The sequence below is a fragment of the Petaurus breviceps genome, unplaced genomic scaffold (genome assembly GCF_028583685.1).
Source record: "Petaurus breviceps papuanus isolate PSGF00001 unplaced genomic scaffold, PetGlider_PUasm1.0 90897, whole genome shotgun sequence".
NCBI classification, from domain to species: domain Eukaryota; kingdom Metazoa; phylum Chordata; class Mammalia; order Diprotodontia; family Petauridae; genus Petaurus; species Petaurus breviceps.
The window spans coordinates 12,535,683-12,560,729 of NW_027187374.1; the positions used below are offsets into that span (position 1 = coordinate 12,535,683).

Sequence of the window (25,047 nt, forward strand, 5' to 3'; positions counted from 1 at the left end):
TATGGTTCGGTGGTTAAACCTTCTGGTCATGCTGTCCTCTAATTGGATAGCTATTGTGGTCCTATCTGGTCAAGACATATAGTTAGGTATTGTGATCCTGTCTTGGGCTAGATGGATGATGTGATTGTGATTGAATACAAGAACACACCTGTTTCTGTGGGAATGGGTCTCGGGGCAGTGACTAGGTAGAGGCAGTAGCTGGGTTCCTATCAAATGGTCACACCTGCTGTTTCTGTGGGAATTAAGAGTTCAGGGACACACCTGTTGTTCTAGTGAGCACTGAGGCATATACAAAGAAGTTAGGACATTGGTGGGGGGGGGGTGGAGGGCAAGGTAGGTGCAGTGTGCCTGCTGTTCAATAGGGCCAGGCCTATAATGAAGTTAGAGTATTGGGGCTGGGGGCAGCTTTATTAGGATTCCACCAAGAATGCAGGTGGCAGCCAGGAGGGTTCCTTCACAGGGTGTGGAGTAACCTCATCCTGAGATGCTTCTTCTGGACCAACCATTGAAGAGGTTGGTTAAATACATGAGAAAAGAGCATTCCGCACAGCTTTTCAAAAATCAAAGTACTGAAGTTTGCAGTAAAGACAGTGGCAGTTTCAGTGCTGGAAACAAATGAAAATGCAGTTCTTGTCCAGGAAAATAAAATCTATTTAAAATTGGCACCATAATAAAATAACTTGGGCTAGAAATTGAAAGACCTAAGTTTATTTCCTTTTAACTAACTAATTACTTAGGCAAATAAATTCCCCTGGATCTTAATATCTACACTTATAAAATGAAAGAATTGGATTAGAATGCACCTTGTCTATTTCAGCTTGAACAATTCATGATTCTGTAAAAAAAAATCACCTAGGTCATATTCTAGTTCAATTCCAGATGTAGACATAACTTTAATGCAAAAGATCACAAGCAGCTCTTTTAGTTCCTGGTTTCAAGATGACAAAGAAAGAAAGGAAAAAAATGATGGCACAAAGAAGAACAATGGTTTGTACCTGTTGTATCCACAACAAACTAATGAGAAACTAATTCTGAGTACAAAAAGATCAAATATCCTTCAAAGTTATTTGATAATCACAAAAGTACAAAAAGATCAAATATCCTTCAAAGTTATTTGATAATCATAAAAGTACAAAAAGATCAAACATCCTTCAAAGTTATTTGATAATCAAGACCACTGAATTCTCAAAGAGAAATAAAGTAGCTAATCTAAATTTTTCAAAGTTCTGAGTAGAATTCAGTATAAAACATGTTAATCTTGGGTTCTTTGCAAGAGAGATTAGGTCCTTAAATATTAAAAGAATCTGATTATAAACTGGTTTCCCATATAAGGTGATACCATGGCTGAATCATCGAACCAGGAACCTTCCTTATTTAATTTCAGTCAGGTATTGTAATAAGGCAGATAAGCAGGAAAACAATCAGCTTTTTTCCTACTGGGAGAAAAAAAATTATAAATAGCTCCTTGAGAACAGGGACAAATTATCTTTGGATGATGATGATGATGATGATGATGATGATGATGATGATGATGATGATGATGAAGAAATGGGAACTCACTTTGTGCATACCCAGTTCACTTAACATGGATGTACTCTGATTCTGGAAGAAGACATTCTGAGTTCTCCTCCTCTGTGGTTGAGAGTAGCCTCCTTTGGTTGTGTAGATAGAACAGGGTATGCTTTTTTTTAACTGTCAGACTGGGATAATCTTGATTTCTTTACTGTATGACCTTTTCCTGATACATTCAGAGGGTAAAGATCACACAGATGACATACAGTGCAGGCACCAAGAATTTTAGCTAAGAAGAGGGAGTACCTTCCTTACTTCTTTCCTTTTAGGTCCTCTGGCTTGGGATTTTTCTGTGTCATTTGTCCTTTTTTAGGCCCAAGAAGTAGTCTCCCCTGGATGAGGAGTTTGAACCATGATGACCTTGGTTCCAGGATTCCAGGCAGGATGTTGCAGGTAGCCTTCCCAACAGGAAAGCCCCCCAAAGCCAGGATAACTGGGACTCATCCTCAAGGTGGCTTTGGACTTGGAACTGGGACTATGCCATATAGAAACTGAATTGAACTATGAACCGAATCTTCTATGTAACCCCTATCCCAAAGCTCATTGTTATGGCACTCTCTTCTTGTTGATGGAGATGAATGTTCCACCCTGCATAACAGGCAGGATAGGATTGGTGAGATAGCAGGAGAACTCCAGCCTTGAAGAGTCTCCTTTGGGATGCTTCAAGTTTCCAACTTCTTCAATACTCTTCAGGTGATGAGTCACTTACGACTTCCAGCTTCAAGAGAGAAAAATGCAAAAGAGCGAACTGCATTTCAGGTTGCTAAAAGAAAAGACTCTGGGAAAACATTAAAGGAGTGGACAGTCTTCATCATCTCCATATCTTCAGCTTGCTACACTAGTCTTCAGGGAGTTTTCCCTTGAGTGAGATCCAGAACTTTCTCTCTCTCTTGGTTGAGCTGAGTCACCGTACTCCCAATGGAAGAGGCCCTTCACTCTGTATTGTCTGGTATATATTATCCTATGTATACAACTAAAAAGATAAAATTTAATATTACTTCTACTTTCTACTGCATCAGTTCTGCAATATAATTGATTTTATACTGTATCCATTTTTTATAATGGAGTTTGTATCTGCCTAAAGCTACTTTCTACATCCTTGAGTTGAGCTCAGAAATTAGCTTTCCTCCTCAGTTAGTTTAAAATTATAATTCTACCTAACTAAATAATAAGACACCTGGTGTTACCTTAAAATCCTGAAGCTAGCTCAAAGAGATACACTGTCCCTGAACTGTCCTTTTACCATTGAAGAAAGCGTACTTTCATTTTGGTCTGCTAACTTGGGTCCACTAACAATGTCTTCAGTATGTAGATGGTACTATAAATAAATCAAGCATTTCTCTATGATAGGCCCATGTAAGTTCTAGACCACTCTTCATAATGCAGCCAGCTATGTTTATGCTGCTAGCCCTGTAACCAATTGCATTATTTTCCCTACCTACCACACTCTGTTCTTTGTTCTCTTATACTTCCCAAAATTAAATGAAGAGTGGCAACCCCTACCTCAGGGTCTTTGGTCATTGAGAAAGGCCATTGACACAATTTATTAGTTATTTATTGCTAATAATATTGGTCATGTTAATAATGTTGTCTCTTGGGGGTGGCTAGGTGGCGCAGTGAATAGAGCACTGGCTCTGGAGTCAGGAGGACCTGGGTTTGGACCCGACCTCAAACACTTAACACAAAAACTAGCCGTGTGACCTTGGTCAAGTCACTTAACCCCAATTGCCCTCCAAAAAACAAAAAAAAAAATAAAAAGAATGTTGTCTCTTAATTTACTAATATAATACCAATTTCTGTTTCTCTACCAATTTGTAAAAGTGGATTTCTTTGGTATTTGCTATGTGTATGTATTAAACCTTGTATATAAAGCTTAGGGTCATTTTTACCCCCCAAATGACTAACTGATCACAAGTTAGAGGGAACCTAATCATATCCCCTAGATTAATAATGTTTAAGGGAGAAGATAGAAATAATTCTGACCTGGTAGACCTCTCTCTGAGGAGAGCAGAGTGGTGGCCTCCAGCCCCAAGTTTCTGCTTGCCTTCCTGGAAGAAATGGAGAAGTGGGGTTCTGGGGAGAAGAAGTTAAAGAATTCAATTTTGCCTCCCTCTGAGTCACATAATGACAGGCCTCTCTATACACAGGTCTCTCTCCTTACATGTTGGGTCCGTTCCCTGTACTTACACCGCCTCATTCTCTGGGAAAGGAAAGAAAATAAGGTTCATAGTTTGGCTAAGTTCCTATATTATTTATGCAACAATGTGTTGTGAAATATGTTTGTATACCTTGGAATGAAATACTCCTTTGTAAAGGCTAATATAACAGTTAGTGGTTAAATGATGGCTAGAACCATTGGCAGATAACTTAAAGACCTCAAAACCTACTTAAGGCACCAAAGAACGTGGGAGGGGCTGTAATGTAATATACCTGTCCTTCAGGACATGGGGGTCAGGGCAGTCAATGCTATAACAACAACATTTTATACAGTGCTTTAAGGTTTGCGAAGAGCTTTACAAATATTTTATTCTAACAACAATACTGGGAAGTAGGTGCTATTATTATCATCTCTACTTTACAGATGAGGAAACTGTGGCAGATAGAAGTTATATGACTTGCCCAGGGTCACACAGCTAGTAAATATCTGAGGATGAATTTGAACTCATGTTCCTGACTCCACATCTAAGCAATCTGTCTATTATGCCAAATAGCTGTCTTATAATATGTATTAAATGTAGAATGATTTTAAATATGTAAAAATGATTTTTCTTAGTAATCATTATCTTAGACTCAGAGCTTTCCCCATCCTCCTTTCTTAAAAAGTTCAGTTTCTTCTTTAGGAGGACATTAAGATCTAATCTAATGGCTCTATTCCTGCTCATTGTGTTGCCCAGACTGGTCTGGGAAAATGTTGATTCCTCCCTATTGTCAAGACAAGTGATATGGCAATTGATGTCTCTTTAACCAAGAATAAGTGACCCAAGTTACATATCCCAAGATCCTCATTTTAATCTAGACCACTTCCCAATTGTTGACCAATCACTATTGATTGGCACCCCTTGGAAAATACCTACTCTTCAAAAGGCATATAACTCTGTGCCCCCAATCCCAAATTGAGCCAATTCTGGACTGGTTCCCTTAGGGGGGTTCAATTCTAGAATGTAACTCTCAAGCAATGCATGTGTGTCACCAGCTTGAGAGAAATTAAAAATGTGGACATAGTCTAATTTCATTTCTCTTCTTAGAACAAACTCTGCTAAGGTTGACAAATGTTAAAAGTTGTCAGATGGGAGGAAAGGGAGTCTGAGTCTCATGGAATTTTGAGACTTGTAACCTGAACTTATATTTATAGATTTGTAGGGATCTTGGAGATCCCTTAGTTCAAGCTACTCATTTCACACAAAAGGATAATGGCACAGCAAGTTTAAATGTCTTGCCCAATGTTGTACAGCTAGCCAGTAGTAAAATTTGAAGAAAAATTCAGGTCTCCTGAATTGTAGCCCAGTGTGTTTTCCACTTCTTTTTCTTGAGTTTCTGTTCCATTATCTGGCATTTGGAGTGTCTAACAAAATCATTCTTTCTCTATGACAGCAGTGTTCCTCATTGCATCACTTGAGTCACCCAACCTCTACAATCAATCCAGTATAAGGCATTATTCTACTCAATCTGTTAACATGGCCAACTTTACCAGTCATTATAAACTACTCATTAGATCAATTTTGATAGCAGCAATGCTGGCCCTTTCCTACTGGTAGAAAGAGAATCTATAACTATAAATATGGTTATAAACTAAGTTGGTATATACAAAATCTTTTTCTTTTTTTCAAGCTTCTGTTGAAGTGTGAGTCTTGGCATGTTGTAGAAAACAATGGTGTTTCCAAAGAATTGATTTCTTAGAAATTGCATGGAGCCTGGATGTTGATTGTTGAAGTGAAATAAAGCACTGAGTCATTACATCTAAACAATAATTTATTTAGTAATGCATATGGTTGCAGAAACTCACCAAGGATGCTGACCATTGGTTTCTACACAGTTAATATGCAATTAAAGGAGGAAAAAAAATACAGGAGATAAGGATTTAGCCACCTGGTTTCTTGTTGGTGGAAGGGACAGGGAGACTCTGAAGTGAAAGGGAGAGGGGTAATCTTGTGATATTCTGTAAGCCAGGTGACCATTAGGAGAGAGAGTAATTTTGTGACTTCACCAAAATCAGGTGAAACCTAACTTCATAAAGTGATGGATAAAGGCATAATAAAGTAACTAATGCTATTTTAATGTAACATAATTGACTTCTCAAAGACTCTCTAGAAACTGGGAATGTTTTTCAGTGATTTTACAACCCCAGCTTTCTACCTAGAAGATGTTAGCCTTTGTTCTAAATATTTTAGTCATTTCAAAGGCTGGCATGATTTGGCAATGGATGATACTGTGGTCTGACTAGGGGAAAATAAAGATCACTTCTAGTGATAACGAATCAACAATTCATCTCAAAACAATAATCTGAAGTGATCCAGATCAGATAAAATCACTACTTAGGCAAAGTGAAGAAAACACAGAAGGAAGCTGTTTTGATAACAATTGAGACAATGTATTGCACATAAATTGGTTAAAGACTATTCTTTTTGCAGTGAGATGCCTGAAACCTAGACTCATCCTAATTAGTCAGATATTTTTAGAGTTTAAATGTAAGGATCAAAGTCTTTTTCTTGTTCAAAGTTCTATTGAAGTGTAACAGCATGTTGGAACATGCCCAGATCACTTCAGATGGAGGGACCAGCTTCTGAGAGAAGACATTCTACATCCCCCTACCAGGTAGGTGGGAGTAACTCTTTTGACTGTCTGTGCTGCCAGAACAGATTGCATCTTTAAAAACTGCAAGACTAGAATACTTTCTTTCCCTTGAAGTTAAGAGGTGAAGATCTTGTTCATTCATAGTAGGTACAATGAACTGGCTGTTGAATGGAAGGGCTATCTTCCTCAGATCCTAGGTCTGTCAGAAACAGGCTTGAGGTTTGTTTTAGAATGTCCTTTTCAGTTCTAGGCATAGGTAACAGAATCCCCCTAGACTTGTACTCAAGTCATGGAGACCTTGGAGTCAGGATGACAGTCCAGATGTTGAAGCCAGGCAAGCCCTGAGAAGCAAGAGTCTCTGGGACTCAAGCCCAAATAGGGTTTTTGCACTTGGAACTTGGTGGGACTTCAGGAACCAAACTAAACTGTGAGCCTAATCCTCTTCTCCTCCCCAGGACTGACATGGCACAGTGGAGAATTTTGAGCCATGGGTATTGCAGCAGTGAAATGTGTATATTTGTTCTTGCTCTGCCTTTGGAGGAAACATTGCTTTATATAAAAGCTCATCTTTTGGGGCAGCTAGGTGGAGCAGTGAATAGAGCACCAGTCCTGGAGTTAGGAGGACCTGAGTTCAAATTCTGTCTCAGACAATTTTACACAACTAACTGTGTGACCTTGGGCAAGTCACTTAACCCCAGTTGTCTTACCTTTCCACCCTCCAAAAAAATATTTTGTATAATTGTGACTTTTATAAGTGATTAAATGGAACTAGGGTCCAGAGATCCCCTAAAATTGATAGATAATAATTGATGGGGTTTAAAACAAATGACAGAGAAACTAGATACCTTCCAATTTCCCTTAAGGGTACAGGAGAACCTGGGGGAAGGGTGAAATATAACACAGTTGGCCTTCAAGCAATAGGGGCCAGGGTGATCACAGTAAAAGAAAAATTACTTTTTAATAGAACTAGAGAGAAAGAGGAAGATGCAATCTGATTAAAACAGTATACTGATCTCAATTCAAAATGCATATAGGTTCGTTAATGTTCTTTCTTCCTCCTCCCCTTCTAGAAATTAGTGGATTGTAGAACCAGTTTAACAACAAAATGCTTACTGAAACAAAGCCAGGAACCTTGTTTCAGGTTTACTTCTGGTACAAATGACTTTCACAAAGATGAGATTAAAGCATTCCAATATAACAGCATAATACTGTGATTGAAGTAGACTTTATATAAATTCCAAAGTGAAAATAAATGGCCCAAGAATCAAGCTTGATAATTAAGTAGAAAGTCATAATTTTATGCAATGTAAAATGGCAAACTATGGAAATGAAACTAAAATTTTATTATAGGGTTCACATAGCAAAAGCAAAACTGAACAGAGCAGTTCATTCATATATAGATGGTCATTTTTTAATGGCAAAAACTAGTTTAGTCTAAGCAATGTGGTGTAGAAAAGTATTGTTTGAACCAGTTTTCCTGGTTAAAACAAGCAGAAATTTCCCATTGAAACATTTTATTACTGTGCAATGAAAATAGTTGAAATGGTCTATGATCTTTATGTGTCATTTCTATCATAATACCTTTGACATAAGCATTCAAAATGTTTTTTTTAATAAAGACCTTGATGGACAAACAACAATTCATTGGGATATAGGTAATTTAGATGGAATCAGAGCATCAGTCTTGGAATCATGAAGACCTACGCTGAAGTTCTGTCAAAAACTGGTTCTGTGACATGGGCAAATCACTTAATCTTTCAGTGTACCTGGGAATTCTCTAAGACTAAACATGTCAAAGGAGTTGGCAATTAGCAGTGATGTAGTGGAAAGTGTTCTTGATCTTGAATCTGAGAACCTTTTTCTTAAATCCCAGTTCTGACACTTACCATCAATGTGACCTTGGGAGAATCACTTAACCTCTCATTTGCCTCCTCTACAAAATGGGTGGGTTGGGTTAGAGGAAGGTCCCTTCCTGTGACCTGCATTATTGTAGGGAATTTCCAAATATGGAGTTTCCTACACCAATGAAATTACAGGACAAGAACATCGCCCCCCCCCCCCAAAAAAAAGTTGAAGTTTAGCAAATTACAATCAATCAATCAAAAGCCACCTACTGAACACTTAGCACTTATGCTAAGGACACAAAAGCAAAAGCAAAAACAGTCTTTGACCTCAAGTTACTTACCTTATAATGGAGCAAGATTGCAGAGTGTAGAACAAAAATCTTAGCCTAAGGGACTTAAAATAAGAATCTTTCAAAACACGAGTAGATATTGAATATTACATACCAGGGACTGTGGGAAGATGGTAGTATGCTACTTGGAAGATTCCAGATATCCCACAAACCATACCCTAGAGCTTAGAGATGCCTGGTTTTAGTAAATGATAGAAAGAATCATTTCTAAGCTCTCCTACCCAATACTGCACATGGCCCTCCAGAGTCCCTAGGGCAGACAAATTGGGTGGGTTGAGGGTGAAGTGCAGAGGGCAGAGCACCAGCTGCTCCTAGAGCTTTCTGGGAGGATATAGGATTCTCTTCCTTAATATAGCATATGGCAGGGCTCAAGCCCATCCCAACAAGAGTCTTCCCAAGGGCCTATGACCGTAGGAACTGAGCAGGGGAAGGGAATTTCTGGGTATTCTGAGATTGTTGAGTACAACACTCTCTAAGTCAAACAGAGACAGTCCAGTCCAACAAAAACAAAGACCAGAGAGAGCAGCCAGGGCTGTGGCTGGCAGAATCCTATATTGAAACAATGGCCTAAGCCCAGATGCAGGGGGGTGTAGAGTGGGGAAGGCCCTAGGCAAATTTTAGATGAAACAGTCTCTGAACTGTGGTAGTAGCCTACAGGAGTAGTCACTGGGCCAATCAGCAGGACGTTTAAGAATCCCAGAGAGAGACTACATCAGGTAGAAGTCCTGGAGACTCATGACAAAAAAAAAAATAATAAGGCCCCCGGCAGAGCCCAGCAACACAGAAGTCCTCGGATCCCTTCAAAGAGGTATTTAGTCAGGCCCAGTATATTCAACACTAGGCAAGTCGTATCCACGTCATTCACTTGCAGAGTTTGACCTAAATGCATCCTCTTAACCTCATGAGCAAATCAAGGAAAACTACGAATACCCTAAAGAAATACTTTGGTTTGAGAGACACTAAAGGGATAAACTCCAAAGAGCAAAGTCCAGGTAAAGGATCAGAGATAAAAGTATCCTAGTTATAGGAACTGCAGGAATATATGGAAGAAATGAAATGAGATATAGAATAGAAAAGCTAGATAGGAAAGATTGGCAAGAAAAAAAAATGAGACCTTAGAAAAATAGTGGAAAAACCTCACTCAAGAGTTGAATGCCAAGAAAATTTAAATGAGTGAGACATAAAATAATGACTTAATAGGACAACAACAAAAAATTCCTAAAGAAAACCAGGAGAGTGAAAGAAATAAGCAAAAAAAAAAGAAGAAAGAGAAAGAAAGAAATCTAAGAATTATAATATCAAAAACAAATGACCAGGAACAAATGTCAAGGAGAGATAACCTAAAAATTATCTATTTGAAAATTTGATCAGAAAAAGGTCTAGATGCTATATTTCAAGAAATTTTAAATGAAAACTAACTGAAACTCTTAAAACCAGAGGGCAAACTGAAAATAGAAAGAATCTATTTATTCCCTGGGGAAAGAAACCCCAAAGTGAGAACTCTTGGAAATATTAGAGGCAATATCCAATGCTTCTGGGTAAAATACAACAAAAAGTCAAAAAGAAGGAATTCAGGTACCAAGGAGTCATAACAAGAAAAATTTAAGATTTAGCAGCTGCCACAAAAAAAAATGGAGAGGAAAGTATTGAATATAATATAGACAATTCTTGCTTTACATAAGTGGTCCATTCCGTAGTCCTCTACATAAAGCTATTTTGTAAAGTGAATTTGTCCATACACTTGGGGAAAGGAAGGAGGTTAAGAGGCAAGAATGGGACTACATACCTGTGGAGGGAGAGGACCAACATATGGCTCAATGAAGCATGAGGAGAGAAGTGAGAGCAAGCAGAGGAAAATGCTAGAGCAGCTGTAGCCACATGGGAGTCTGGCTGAACAGAGGAAGAACATGGAGTATATATAGACACAGACAGGAGAAGATGGGTGACATACAGGGATCATGGACAGAAATGCAGTATCTGAGCCTGGACAAATGGAAAATGGGCATGTGAAGGCCAAACATACATATCTCACATAATTGGAGTGCACAAATAGAAGTCTCTACAAATAAGGAGGAAGACAGAGGGAAGCAGCTGACATTTGAAACTTGCTGTCATATGATAACCACCTCTGGACAAAGGGAAAAATACCACCATCACCACCACCACTACCACACACACACACACACACACACATATACACAAATTCATACATTGTGGTATATAAAAATAATCTATAGAAAAATAAGGAAAGGGGGAAGGGGAGAAAAGAAATTAGAGGAACAGTAAACTAAAGGAATGATTAGTCCTAAGCAAAATAAACTCTAAGAATGTACAAAAATACTTATAGCTCTTTCTGAGGTGACAAAGAATGGAATTCTGAGAGGTGCCCATAAAATGGTGAATGGCTGAGCAAGTTATGATATATTAATATATTGGAATACTATTATGCTATCAGAAATTATTAAAAAAAAACAAATAGGAAGACATGTATGAATTGATGCATAGTGAAGTGAACAAAACCAGGAGAAGAATTTATAGAATGATCACAAATGGAAGAGATAAACAAGTGATAGAATAAGGAATTCTGATCAGTATAATAATTAACCACAATTCCAAAGGACTAATGGTGAAACATTCTACCTACCTCCTGATAGAGTGGTGACTCAGAGTAAAGAATGAGACAATCTTTTTGGCCATGGCCAATATGAAAATGTGTTTTACCTGACTATACATGTTTGTAACAGGTTTTGTTTTCTTTTATTCCTAAGGGGGAAGGGAGGTGAGAATGAGAAGGAAAATTTTTGCTGCTTGAAAAAATGAAATATAATTTTTAAAAATAAAATTAAACTGATTTGTGGGGTTGTTTGAAAAGTAGTGCAACTCTATTTGAAATAGAGAGCTATGGATGCCATTTTGTGTCAAAAAAGGAAAGCAAAAACAACCCATCAATGTTGTTTAGGAACTATTCTAAGAGAATCAGAGGTGAGACAAATGCAGCTTTAGGAGGAAATCTCAGATTTGCTTTAGAATCATAGAAACACGCATTTGTTCCCCCATTCCATTTCATTCTATTCTGTGCAAACAATTAAAAAAAAACTATGATGCAGTAGGGAAAATCAAGGTTCAGGTCATATTTGTACATGATTCTCAGTGTGTTTATCTGCTTCATTGGACATTATCTGCTTTAATTGGAAAGCAAACAGACTTTCTTAAAAAGTCATGTTCTCAGCCCCTGTCCTAGAACTAAATAGTTGTTCAGCCATAGCTTTGCCATCAAATTTGGATAAAGTGCCACCAAAGTTAGGAGGTAACATATTTTCCTCTATCTCCTGGAAAAAGGTGTGGGTGGACATGACCAGAGTTATTAGTGACTTTCTCAAATGAGAAGAAATTAATTTATATAAATTGTTAAGATTATTCTGAGTAATTGAAAGATAATCTCCTTGTAGACACTTACTAGCTGTGTGACCTTGGGCAAATCACTTAACCTTGTTTGACTCAGTTTCCTCATCTGTAAAATTAACTGGAGAAGAAAATAGGAAACTACTCCAGGATCTTTGCCAAAACCCCAAATGGGGTCACTAAGAGTTGGTCATGACTGAAATGACTGAACAACAACAAAAAATAACTGCAGAACTCCTATTTGTTAGTTATTAACTCAGAAAAAATTAAAATTTTACCAATTTTCCAGTGAACTTGACTACATAGACGAGCAATTTACTTAATCCACTCATGGAGAAAAACTAATTTATCACCTCAAGAAAATTGCTGGAACATCATGATTATCAAGTCTAACCCACAACTGAACAAGTGTCAAAATTCATAGAACCTCTGTTTAGAAATCTTTCATGAAAGAGAAGTGTTGGGGCAGATAGGTGGCACAGTGAATATAGCACAGGCCCTGGAGTCAGGAGGACCTGAGTTCAAATCCATCCTCAGACACTAAACACAAAAACTAGTCGTGTGGCCTTGGGCAAGTCACTTAACCCCAACTGCCCTCCAAAAAGCAAAAAAAAATAAAGAGAGAGAGAGAAGTCTTTACTTTTATTGGGAAGCCATTCCAATTTTGTGTGGCTCCATTGTTAGGAATTTTTTCCTCATGTAGGTTTTTTGTGTGCCCACATAAACTAAGATGGAAGGCCCAAATTATGGAATAAGATATTCTGTTTCCCTACCATGTGATGGTAGTTGCCTTTCTGTTGGCAGCACAACATGATAAACTATTTCTTTAAAATGACCATCCTAGGACACTCTTGCTCTTTCCCACCACGTCTAGAGAGGATAAAGGTCAAGTTCAACCACAGTACAGGTATCATGTACTAACCTGCTTGCAAGGGGAAGAGCTACCTTTCTTTCTGTAATGCCAAGCAACTAATACTTTGCTCCTTGTTTCAGCTATTCAAGTGCCTTTGAGCCTTGCCTTTGATTGTGTCAAGTCTTTGTTGGAAACAGTATACATTGTGCTGCCCTTAATAACCCTAAGGAAGTTTGGAGACCTTCCCTGCCCTTGATAGGCCTAACATTATCACAAGGAGCTCACAGTTGGAGGAGCTCACCAAAAGAGTGGAAGAGGAAGAACAGAACAGGAAAGGTGGGACAGGAAGGAGAAGAGCAGATAAAAGCTCGAGCACAAGCTGGGATCAAGCAGAGCTAAAAGAATGTTTGTGATGTCAGTACTCTGTCTCTTGTCCTGTCTGTTTTCTGTGTTGGTGTCACTTTGTCAGACAGAATCACTCTGTTTATTTGTGTTTAATACTCAGATAGAAAGTGAATTGAGGTGATAGTGCCAGCAATGTGTGTAAATATTGGTGTAGCCCTGTTGAGCTTTGTTTTCCTAGAAACAGAAACTGTGAAGAGCTTTGGGGTGGAGCAGTCCCTGTGAGCTGTGATATGGAAGAGGAGCAGAAAGCTGTCTATCTGGGAATCCAGGTAACAGTTAGTGAATCTGGGCAAGATCTGGGAGCATGGAAGAAGAGTCATGGGGTTTGGAAGTCTGCCTCAAGTTAAGATGAAAGGAGACTTTACTTGGATACTCAGTGCTGACTGATGATATTATAACTTACTGTGACCTAAGGGTAGATAGCCTTTGTACTTTCCACTACCCCTTAAGGATAATTGGCTTAAGGATGATTAGAAGCCAGCCTGGAGTCAAGAAGACTTGATTTGGGTACCCTATAATGATTGAGCAGATTGTGACTTATTAAATGATATGTTTCATTTAAGACTATGTGACCACCTTAGTAATAAGTTGTTATGTTATGTTCTTGTGAATGTTGTGCTTTAGTTTCTTGAATGTTTTGCTTTAGTTTATTGCTGAATAAATAGAGTTCACTATATTATGTTATTAGATCCTTAAAGTTATTCACAGTAACAGTCCTCAGGAGGGCTGCTCATGATTGACTTTATACTTCCTTTACCATTTTATATCCTGTGGTCCTGAGAAATGGACATGAGGTTTTGGTATGGTCTATTTCTTTTGTTTTTGTTCATCTTATAGGTGATAGAATCACAACAGGACTTGAACCTAATCAACCTTGGAACCAGGGTTCCAGGCCAGATATGCATCAGTCAGCCCAGCAGGGAAGCTCTGAGAACCCAAAGTGCCTGGGTCTTGAGCCCAATGGGTCTTTGGATTTGGAACTTTAGACTGTGCTACATACAGGAACCTAATTTAGTTTTGAACCTGATCCTCTTCTCCTCCTTAGAGACTGGGGTGGTATAAGGAAGGATTATGCTCCCTAGTTACTGGGGAATCTTTTTATGTTTGTCCTTGTTCTGTCTTTGACTTAAATATTAATTTGTAAAAACTAATCTGATTAAAATTCATAAAAACTAAACTAATTCATAAAAAACTAAATTGCACTGCAATACAAGAGTCTCCTAAAATTGGAGGAATATCATCAATGGGGGCTGGCTTCAATGACATATCCCCAAACTCCTTTAAGGAGTGAAGTCTTGAGGTAAAATGTCATAGACCTGGCTTCTAAGCAGGAGAGACAGTCACTATTATGTGTATGTTAAGTCTAAATAAAACTCTGTGGAATTTCAATCCATTCTATCTGGTAGAATCCTTCTTCCAAGTCTGAAGGAAGTCATGAAATTCCCCTTGAATTTCCTTTTATCCACAGCTTCTTCATTGATCATTATGTAACAAGAACTTTGAGTCCTTCACCATTAAGTTTGCTCTTTTCTGGACATTTTTTGAGTTTAATATACTTCCTAAAATGTGGTTCACAAAAACAAATATAATATTCCAGATAGGACTAACTAGGTTAGAGAACAAAAAGTTTACATTTTCTCCTTCCAAAGAAAACTTGTATAACCTATTCTATTTGCTAATATGGCAGAAAAGGAAAATGACAAAGGTGGAGAGGATGTGGGAAAATTGGGGCACGAATGCATTGTTGATGGAGTTGTGAGCTGGCCTGACCATTGTAGAGGACAAGTTGGAACTTTGCCCTAAGGGCTATAAAATTGTGCATACCCTTTAACCCAGCAATACCACTACTAGGTCTATAGCTCAAAGAGATCAAAGAAATAGGAAAAGGGCCTATATGTACAAAAATATTTATAGCCATTCTTTTTGTGGCAAAGAATTGGAAATTGAGGTTATGCCCATCAGTTGTGGAATGGATGAACAAGCTGTGCCTTATGATTGTAATGGGATACTATTGTACTTTAAGAAATTACAAGCAAGCTGATTTCAGAAAAAATCTCTAAAGACTTCTCTGAACTGATGCAAAATGAAGTGAGCAGAGCAAGGAGAACATTGTACACAGCAACAGTGATATTATATGATGATTGACTGTGAATAACGTTATTTTTGTCTATATAGTAATCCAAGACAATTCCTAAGGTCTTAAAATGAAAAATGCTATCCACCTCAAGAATGTGAATGCAGATTAAAGCATACTTTCAAAATTTTTTCTAACTTTTCTTGGTTTTTTTTTGAGGGGGGAAGGGAAAGGGCTGGTCTGTGGTTTCTTTCACAACATGACTAATATGGAAATGTGTTTTACATGACTGCATATATATAGTCTTGCCAGAATTTGGGACTCAAAATAAAAAAAAACACAAATGTAAAATTTTTGTTTTTACATGTTATTGGGGAAAAATTAAAATTTTAAAAACAAAAATTTTAAAAATTATAGCACCTATCACTGTTGTAACTGATGACCTAATGGTAATGGAGGTACAATGGAGTAAGGGGCTACTGGAGCAATAATGCATTTTAAATAGATGTAATAGAATGTTATTGCATAGTAAAAAAAAAAACACTACAAAAAGAACACTTTCAGGTTAACCTGGGAAGACTTATATAAACTGATATAAGGTGAAGTGAACAGAACTAGATGATCCATTTATGAGATAACAGTAACACTGTAAATGCAAACTAGATCAATGCAATGGTCAACCCTGGTTCCAAAGGACTTCTGCAGGCTCTACACCTCCTGACAGTCGATGGAATCAAGTTGCAAAATAAAGCATACACTGTCTGACATGGCCATTGTGGACATTTGTTTTGCATATTTGTATTTTCACATTACAAACATTTACAGATTACTTCTGCATAAAATTCTCTTGTAACAAGGTAAAACAGTTAAGTAAAACTAATATATGGTGACTTCATCAAAAAGTGTATGAAATACACATCTCTATTCCCTATTTTCCCTAATAAAAAAAATTAACAGTAATCTATTTTCTCTTCTCACTCCATTGTATGTGTTGGAGGGTGGGGGAGTAGAAAAAGAAAGGACAGACAAATATCTTGCAACAAATCCACATAGTCAAACAAAACAAATTTTGTCTCTTTTGTTGGATCTTCCTCCAGATCACACCCTATAAGCATAGATGTTCCTCAGGGTTCTATCATGGGCTCTGATTTCAGCATGTCTAGATTACATCCTCTTCTCTCCTCTGACATCGCCATCATTCTAATGGCCTCATCACCTCATGCATTTTTATTGCTATAGCAGGCTGATGGATATGCCTGCTTCAAATATCTCCTCTTGCAATCTATTCATTACTCAGCTACCAAAATTATTTTCCTAAAACTCAGTTCTGATGTGTTGCATCACCCACCATACTCAATAAACTCCAGTGGCTTCCTAATGCCTTTAGGAACAAATACAAAAATGCTGTTCCTCATTCAAAGCCCTTTATAATCTAGCCTTTTGCTACATTTCCATTCTTCTTACACCTTACTTCCTGGCACGTACTCAATTCAGTGACGTTTACCTCTTGGTTATCCCACAAACAAGACACTCCTTGTCTTGGATTTTCTCTGGCTGTCCTCCATGCCTGGAATATTCTTCCTTCTCCACACCAACTCCTGACTTCATTAAGTACCAACTAAAATCCTATTTTCTATAAGAAGCCTTCTCTAATCCTCCTTAATCCCAGTTCTTTCAGTCTTTTAATTATTTCTTATTTATCCTGTATATAATTTGCTTTGTACATATTGTTTGCATGCTGTCTCTTCCATTATCAAGGGTCTTGGGAGCCAGAATTGTCTTTTGCCTCTTTTTATATCCCTAGCACTTGGCAAAGTGCTTGGCACAAAGTAGGTGCTCAATAAATGTTAATTGGTTGAGTAATTGAATGACTCTATACAAAAATATGCATCTCATTCTGAAGTATGAGAAGCATGTGAAGTCCACAAAAAGCATATTTTTCTTCTTTTTTCAGAGGAGACAATAATTGGGTTGAGGAAGAGAGCTAAGTTTAGAGTTGCCAAAAGAGGAAAAAAAAGAAAAGAAAGCAAAAAAGGTCATTGAAGTGTTTTTTAATATAATGTAAAGAAATAAACAAAGGAAAACCAGGAGAAATCACAAACAAGACAGTTTTGAAAGTTACTTATTGAATATGGTGTATATGTATATTTTTTAAAGCAATTGAGGTTAAGTAACTTGCTCAAGGTTACACGGCCAGTTATTTCTGGGTGTGGTGCTAAGTATCTGAGTCTGTATTCGATCCCCAGGTCATCCCGACACTGGGGCCAGTGTTCTTACTCGCTAAGCCACCTGGCCGCCCCTGTGATATATATTTTAAAATAAAAGCAAACCATGTATAACAGAAATCTTCAGTTTCATATATGACCAGCTTTTTCTATTCTATTGAATATATGAAAATACTCATTTAGTGTCAAATTCAAAATTTAAAAATTTAAAAATCCTACTCCACCACCTCAAACTTCCATTATATTCAAATTGATCATTAAATTTTCAAGAAATCTCATCACAGTGACTATGTTTCAACCGGTATATAGTTTTGATTTCTAATAGTCCATATTTCAATTAAAAATCTGATTCTTCTTCATTTTTATTTGCTTTTTTTGTCATCAGTTCAGGATCTGAAGAAAGTAATATCCCAAGACAGAAGTAGGTGACCTTGCTAGATCACACTTGAGCAAACTGCAAACATGAGCATTCTCAGTTAGAAAAACATGTCTTACCTAAGCAAAAACCAGACACTTGGCTCTGACCCACTATGATGCAGTGCTCCCTGACTTGTAGACAAACCAGAGTAAAGAACTTGTTTTGCTGGCAAAACACATTCCACTGGCTGCACAAGACTTTTTTAATATCCAATATGATACAATGTTCATGTTCCTCAAATAAAGGATAACAGAATTTCCATTGATTTGTGTCTTTTTATTTAAAGAAAAATGATAATGTTCTTTGGAAATTTCTATGATAAACATAACATTGAATGTTGCTTCTATCAATAGCTTAGTTGATTCGTTCAGTTCTAATCTTATTTTTTTTAATTCTCATAAAAACACTGATTTTACTTTGCTTACACCCCAAATCATGAATTTATACAAGCTGAATGAACTGCAGTATAATATTTGGTTATGAAATCGAATAAGTGGCAATTTAATGTTTGGTTTTGAAATGGACTAAAATCACAGAACCTAGTATTTGAGCAATTTTACTAGTGTTCTATAATAATTAGAATTTGTTTGAAAGAGGGACCAGCTTCCTCATAATGTAATGGTTACTCAATATCTTAAATAAATCCTAGTAACAGGTTTTAATAGTCCTCTAAAAGTAAAATAGACACCTGGCGTAGAATTACAATACTCCTAAAATTCTGACCATGTATTAATATACTTGAGAAAACTTCCTTGCTAATGTTTAACTTTGTTTTTACAACCTCTTCCTAGCTACTTTTTAACCATTTTCAGTAAGGAACACTCAATATATTTTGTGAGGTTCAGTTGTTTAACAGTAGGGGTTAGATGTGAACTTTGTAAATTATATATTATTTTTATCCTTTGCAAACTGTGAAAAATCTAAAGGTCAGCCATTGGCAATGACACTGGTTGATTGTTATTTGGAAAGGAAGAAGAAAAATTCAGTAACTTGATTTTAATAAACTGTGCTATTTCAAAAAAGCAAGCAAATCAATAATTTAATTAAAAAGTCTTCAATTCAAGAAGGAAGCAGGAGTATAGATCATACCTAAGAACTAGAAAGTAAATTCAATACTCTCATTTGTACATATGCATGAACAGTTACTTGAAGAGTAAAAGGATCTATAATGTACACCAATGAGGACCACAACTTCCTTGTAATTTATCTTTAAGAGCTATGGCTAAAAAGAAAAGAAAAGTCATCACCCTGCAATCAGTCTGATAATGAAGATCTTTAAGCTTAACTAGGCAGATTCTCAAAAAACAGACATGCAGTCCATTACCAAGCTTGTACTTCAATCCTTTTCAGCTTGGCTGTTCAGTCATTTCAGTTGTGCTCAACTCTTTGTGACCTTGCTTAGGGTTTTCTTGGCAAAGATACTGGAGTGGTTTGGTATTTCCTTCTCCAGATGAAGATGAGGAAACTGAGGCAAATAGGATTAAATGACTTGTCCAGGGTCACATAGCTAGTAAGTGTCTGAGACCAGATTTGAACTCAGGAAAATGAGCCCTCCTGACTTCAGGCCCAGTAATCTATCCACTGCACTTCCTAGCTGCCCAATTAGCATGGCAGAACATTCAATAGTATGGCTTCTACTGTCATTGCCTACAAATATCTTCATACCATAGGGAGGCATCAGACTAGGAGCAAACTTTGGTCTCAATAAGAAAATTAAAAATAAGAAAATAAAAAGTCATGAACTATTATAATTTCATAATAATACTACTGCTAAGAAAAAAATCTGAAGCAAAGATGATTCAAATGATAAATTTATGACAAAATGCTGTACTTTTCCCATGGTACTAATAGCAATAAAATAGCCATACAAGAAATGTTCAATTAAGAATTGCTTGCTTTGCAGGGGCGGCTAGGCAGCACAGAGAGTAAGAGCACTGGCCCCAGTGTTGGGATGACCTAGGGATCAAATCCGGGGTCAGACACTTAGCACCCACCCAGAAACACCTGGCCATGTAACCTTGAGCAAGTTACTTAACCCCAATTGCTTAGGAGCAGCCAGGTGGCTCAGTGAGTAAGAGCACCGGCCCCAGTGTCAGGATGACCTGGGGATCAAATCTGGACTAGATACTTAGCACCACACCCAGAAATAACTGGCCGTGTAACCTTGCGCAAGTTACTTAACCCCAATTGCTTTAAAAGAAAAAGAGAACTGCTTGCTTTGAGAAAAAGCTGTGATGAGAGGTCAACTTAAACTCCAAAAGTAGATGAAGGGAATATTTATATTTTTTACTGATACATAATTTCATGTATTAACATTATCTACATATTAAAACTTACTTTAATTGTTCACTAATCTGTGTTTCCTATATATTATAATTTATGCTCATTCTTTCTACAACTATGTTTATCATGCCATTTAGCATTTTCAGACTGGTTAAAAAAATGGCTTCAAAGACCCAACCAATCCACAATGGACTCTATTCCTCTGAAATATCTCTCAACAAAAAGTACAATAAAGGTCACTTTTTGCATCTCAGTAAATGCACTTATAAAATTAATGAGTTAGACTAGATGATCTCTAAGCTACTTTGAATCTTATCTTATGCCCATGTGACTTCTATAAATGGCAGGGTTGTTTATATTTGAGGTGTCTGTTGTAGTTCTTTGAAAGATGAAACTACCAATGAACAATGAAAAACACTCTCTACTTTGTGCAGAAAAAAAATAAAATGAGGAGACAAGAACAATGAAGTTTCAGTATATTTCAGTTCCTGGTTTTATAGCATATTGGCAACGTGTTTCTAATCATTCAGTCTAAATTTCTCTGCTTTTTCTGCTTTCTAGGATGGCAATTTTTGTGACTCTGAAAGAAACTCCTGGGTTTACAACATTCTAATCACAAAGCTGAAGTTTCAAGTGGCAGTGCTTGTCCATATGATTTCTCAAAAAATATTTGACAAATTCAGCAAGCTCTTAGGACCCTGAATTTTTAGTCTACCTTGGAATGCTTCCTTGAATAAAATATTTCATTTCAGAACCCTATGATACTTCCCGTGACTACAATATTTTCTTATATTCAGCTAGAACATGTTGCCTCTCTAACAATATTCTATCATCACTTTAATCAAAGGATTGGTTATGTCTAATTGCATGGATGGCTATAAAGCCAATTTTATGAAATTGACAAAAGCTTTTTTGTGTGTGACATAGTTTAATAAATTTAAATGTAAGTGTATTCTAATTCTGCATTTTAATTCTCTCACACCTCTAGCAAGAGGCAGGTTATCATTTTTTTAGCTTTGGTCTTCCGGAATTATGGTTTGTAACTGTGTTGCTCAGAATTCTAAAGCATCTCAAAATTGTTGTCATTTATGATACTGTTATATCATAAATTGTTCTAATTCTGCTTACTTCATTCTTCCTCAGGTCTTCCTAGTTTCCTCTTAAACTGTCCATTTCAACCTTTCTTAAAGCAATAATACTCCATTATGTTGATAAACTATAACTTGTTTAGCCATTTCCCAATAGAGGATACTCCCTTAGGTTCCAGGTTTTTGTCCCTATAAAAAGATCTGCTACATATATTTTTGTACATATGGCCTTTCCCCACTTTGATCTCTTTGGGTACAGATCTGATTGCTGAGTCAAGGAACATACAAAATTTTAGTGATATTTTAAATATAGTTTCAAACCAGTTTCCAGAATGACCGGACCAATTCACAGCTCCACCAATACTGCATTACTGTACTTTTTTCCTACAGTCCTTCCAAAATCTGTCATTTTCCTCTTTAGTAGCCTTTGTCAATCTAATGGAGGTGAGGTGGACCATCATTACCAATAATGTAACTATTAGTTATTTGAAGAATTTTATATAGTTATTAATAGATAGGATTTATTCCTTTGAAAACTACCTGTTCATATCCTTTGACCATTTATCTGTTGGCAAATAGCTCTAGAATATGATGCCTTCACCAGAGAAACTTCTTAAGAAAGATTTTTCCCCCTCAGTTAACTGCTTCCCTTATAATTTTTACTACATTAAATTTCTTTGCACAAAAACTTTTTTAAAAATTCTATATAACCAAAATTGTCCATTTTATTCTAAATGAAATTATTCTGGCTCTTGTTTGGTCATAATCTCCTTGCCTTCCCAATGATCAGAAAGATGATTTCTTCCTTGCTCCTCTAATTTATTTATCAGAATTCATAGAGTCAATAAATAGTTACTAAGCACCTAGTAATCACCAAGCACATAATGCCTGGAGATGCAAAGTGCTAAGTGTTGGGGATACAAAGAAATCCATAAGATAGTCCCAACCCACAGTCTGATAAGGGAGAATGATACATAAAAAGTAGTTGGAAAGAGGGTAATGTGGGAAGGAGGGCAGTTTGCCCATTGTTGAAGTCCTGTAGCCAGGGTGGGAAATTATCTGAGGGACTATGAGACAGAGAGTTGAATTCATCTTGCAGAATGATGAGTTTCTGGAGATCATGATCTAAGAGGGCAGTCAGAAGGAAAGGAGATTAATTCTTTGGGTACTTCCTTAAACAGTGAAGAATCTGGGAAGAGCTCCCATATGTCCACAGCCCTCCCTATCCAAACAGAGAGAGGCAGAGGCCCCAGTGGTAGGGGGTGCTGAGGAGGTGTGAGTTTTAGAATTTTGTCTTCTTGAATGTTTATGGAGATGTGACCTTTTATATCTAGGACATGTATGTATGTCTTTGGAGCTTATTTTAGTATAGGATGTGAGATATTCTAAACCTAATTTTTTTTACAAAAATTATCTAGCTTTCCCAGCAATTCTTCTCACACAATGAGTCCTTACCCCAGGAGCTAGTGTCTTTGGGTTAATCACTCTGCTACCAGGTTTGTTTGCTTTTGTATGTTGTGTACTCCACCTGTCCAAGTGATTAATCTTTCTTTTTTTTAACCAATACCAAATTGTTTTAACGATTACTCCCTTCACATGCAATATATGTGTATAAATGTGTATGCATGTATATCTATGTATGTATAAACATACACACACATTAGACATGCAATACTTTGTAGTAAATGACAATAGTAATATAGTGTTTGATAAACCCAAAGATTCAAACTTTGGGGACAAAAATTCATTACCTGAAAAAAATGATAGGAAAACTGAAAAGCAGCATGGAAGAAGCTACATATAGACCATCATTTACACCATGTACCAAAATAAGGTAAAAATGAGTATATGATTTAGGCATAAAGGTGATGCCAAATTAGGAGAGCATGAAATAGTTTACCTGTCAGATCCATGGAGAAGGTAAGAATTTAGGACCAAATAAGATATAGAGAGGATTTTGAAATATAAAATGAATAATTTTGATTATATAAAATTTACAAGTTTTTGCAGAAACAAAACCAATGCAAGCAAAATTAGAAGAAAAGCAGAAAACTGGAGGAAAAATTTTTCAGCAAGTATCTCTGATAAAGACCTCATTTCTCAAATATATAGAGGACTGAGTCAAATTTGTGAGAATATGTCATTCTCCAATTGGTGAAAGGATATAAACAGGCAGTTTTCAGACAAAAAAATCAAAGCTATTTATAGTCAAATGAAAAAAATTCTCTAAACTATTCATTAAAGAAATGCAAATTAAAAGAATTCTCAGGTATCACCTCACACCATTAGACTGGCTAATATGGAAAAGGAAAAAGATAAATGTTGGAGAAGATGTGGCAAAAAATGGGACAGTAAAGCACTGTTGATTGAATTGTGAACTGATACAAACATTCTTGAGAACAATTTGGAACTATGCCAAAAGTGCTATAAAACTGTGTAAACCCTTTGACCTAGCAATACCACTACTAGTATCTTAAAGAGATCATAAAAAAGGGAAAAGAACTTATTTGTGCAAAAATGTTTATAGCCTCTCTTTTTGTAATGGCTAATATTAGTAAATTGAGGGGATACCCATCAATTGGGGAATGGCTGAACAAGCTGTGGTATATGATTGTGATGGAATACTACTGAACTGTAACAATTGTTTTAAGAAATGAACAAGTTGTAGTTTATAATGGAGTGTTGGTGTGGTATAAGAAATAATAAGCAGGATGATTTCAGAAAAACCTGGAAAGGCTTATATGAACGGATACAGAGTGAAGTGAGCAGAACCAGGACAAAACTGTACACAGTAACAATAATATTGAATGATGAAGAACTGCGAATTGTTTAGCTGTTCTCAGTCATACAATTATGCAAGACAATCTCCCCAAACCTCATGATTCTTTTTTTTTTTTTGGAGGGAAGAAGGCAAGGCAATTGGGGTTAAGTGACTTGCCCAAGGTCACACAGCTAGTTAAGTGTCAAGTGTCTGAGGTCGTATTTGAACTCAGGTCTTACTGACTCCAGGGCAGGTGCTCTATTCACTGCACCATCTAACTGACCCTGATTTTTGTTATTTTAAAGCAAAGAAAACTTGCTTTCTTGTGAGTGCCTCATTTCATCTCAAAATTGATTCAGAACCTAGAAGGTGCTAGTATTAGACACTTTCCCATAACAATAACTAAAGTAATGATGGTATATTTCTTTTTTTTTAAAGCAATTGGTGTTAAGTAACTTGCTGAAGGTTACACAGCCAGTTATTTCTGGGTGTGGTGCTAAGTATCTGAGCGCATATTTGATCCCCAGGTCATCCCGACACTGGGGCCGGTGCTCTTACTCACTGAGCCACCTGTCCACCCCTGACAGTATATTTCTAAATCTCAAATATAAATGGTTGGATAATGCTAGGGAGAACTGTGCTGAGCACAGTCTCTGTATCAAGTCAGGTCAACAACAGAGATATAACCATAGCTTATACTGTAGTTGAAGCAGCCTATATTAGAACTTGATTTATAACATCACGGATTTGGAGCTAAAGAGACTTTCTGCTCAGCAAGTTAAATCCTCTCATTTTAGAGATGATGAAACTAACACTGAGAAAGTAAAGAAAGTTAGTTGCCCTGAATAACATGGCTAATAAATAACTTTCAAGTTCTTTATCTCTTTTTTGGTATGTAATAGTCTCTGTAGCATTTGACAAGACCCTTGTTATGCAGCTCCTTCAGTAATTATTTAGCTATATTAGTTAGTCTTTGTATTT

The 25,047-nt window shown here is 36.8% G+C and overlaps 1 long non-coding RNA gene and 1 pseudogene across 2 annotated transcripts; one reads left to right on the plus strand and one right to left on the minus strand.

Moving 5' to 3' along the window:
- Positions 1-688: 688 nt before the first annotated feature.
- On the minus strand, positions 689-10,488 carry LOC138151363 (uncharacterized). 2 transcript variants are annotated; one of them, XR_011165802.1, is made up of 3 exons: positions 10,344-10,488; positions 3,556-3,772; positions 689-2,545 (listed from the first exon to the last, which is right to left on the minus strand). It is a non-coding gene; the product is annotated as an uncharacterized lncRNA (long non-coding RNA). The 2 variants fall into 2 exon arrangements; XR_011165801.1 differs by having other exon boundaries at positions 3,556-3,645; positions 10,344-10,480.
- A 4,409-nt stretch (positions 10,489-14,897) lies between these two features.
- Positions 14,898-25,047, plus strand: part of LOC138151306 (DNA-directed RNA polymerase II subunit RPB3-like) — a 35,918-nt pseudogene continuing 25,768 nt past the window's right edge.